At 36.0% G+C, this 1,524-nt stretch overlaps 1 protein-coding gene across 1 annotated transcript in view; it reads left to right on the forward strand.

Annotated features, from left to right (window-relative positions):
- Positions 1-1,524, forward strand: part of Stxbp5l (syntaxin binding protein 5 like) — a 395,225-nt gene that overhangs the window by 326,198 nt on the left and 67,503 nt on the right. The window lies entirely within an intron of this gene.

The raw sequence follows: 1,524 nt of genomic DNA on the forward strand, positions 1-1,524 counted from the left end.
TATCATAAGAGCATACATATACATAACTAAACGTTACTCGACAAATAGCAAAGCCAGACAGGCGATACCTTTAGTCGAGTTGTTGGCTAGGATAGATTAAGGCTCTTCCAGACAGTAACCCAACATACTACTGGAAAAATGAACAGCAGACCCCAATTCTATCCAAAGGAATACTGACAATGGATTGCCGTAGATGAGGAACAGCTGACCCTCCTGGAACAGGGACCTCTGGCTGACTAGATTTACCAGAAGGGCATACAGGGGGAATGGATCAGTGTGCTGACAACACAGTGGACAGTGACACGGATGGCAGAGTATGGAGCCTCTAGTGGGAGAGGAAGGCTGTCTATCTGACGAGTTTGTATTCATGCTCAGATGCCGAGGAGCTCAGAAGGTGGGCGACTGTGACCAGTGATAGTCATGTATATAGAGATTAGGTATTTTTGTGAAAACGTCTCAATGTCAATTGCTTTGGAATGAATTCTTCTGTATGAAAAAAAAAATAAAAAAATAATGATTAAAAAAAAACTTTTATGGGTTATAATACACAAACTTCAAAGTCCATGCATCTTAAGAGTTCAGCTAGATTCATTTTACAAATAATTATAACACCCAATTCATGACAGAGAATTTTTGTAAAACCTAGAACCTCCCCCTTGTACCTCTTAGCTACTGACCTTCACAAAAATACCTGTTATTATTTTATTGCCACATATTATCATTTTATGGGTTTTATTACTATAAGCTAGTATTGTAGTACTTTTATACAAATGAAATTCTACATCTATTTTCTTATTTCTTGTTTTTGTCTCTCTCATAGATTTATATCATCTCATAGGATGTAGATATATCCTATGTTGCAGCATTATTTTTATACCTGTGTAATATTCTTCCATATGAATATAATTCAGTTTAGTGTCATGGGACATTCTATTTGTTTGGGTTTGGGGCTACTAAAAATTAGGCCAATATGACAGTCTTGAAATTTTCAATGCAAATGTAAATCCATTTCTAAGTATATGTGTCTGGAGATTGAATCGGTGAGTGTAGAGTACACAGATGTGCAGATTTAGCAAATGCACTACCAGTGAGTTTTCTAAAGGAGTTCTACTGATTTACTTCAACTTAAAATATTCAAGAGGTCTATTTGTTTCATGTATTTCCTGAGATTCAATGTTAGGGTGTTTATTTTTTTAAATTATAACGATTTTAAGCCAGGCGTGGTGGTGCACACCTTTAATCCCAGCACTTGGGAGGCAGAGACAGGTGGATCTCTGTGAATTCAAGGCCAGCCTGGTCTACATAGTGAATTCCAGGATAGCTGGGGCTACAGGGAGACCCTGTCTCAAAAAGACCAAAAAATAAAATTAAAAAAAACACACAAAAATTATAAACATTTTGAAGTCTATGTATTACTGTTTCATTGTAGGATTAAATTGGGTTGTTTATCTCTAATTTCTGATGATTTTGAGGGTTTTTACCATTAATATTAATTCTTCTCCTTATTGTTACTGGGTTGCCAAC

Source organism: Nannospalax galili, unplaced genomic scaffold (genome assembly GCF_000622305.1).
Source record: "Nannospalax galili isolate Female #2095 unplaced genomic scaffold, S.galili_v1.0 scaffold18, whole genome shotgun sequence".
Classification (NCBI taxonomy): Eukaryota; Metazoa; Chordata; class Mammalia; order Rodentia; family Spalacidae; genus Nannospalax; species Nannospalax galili.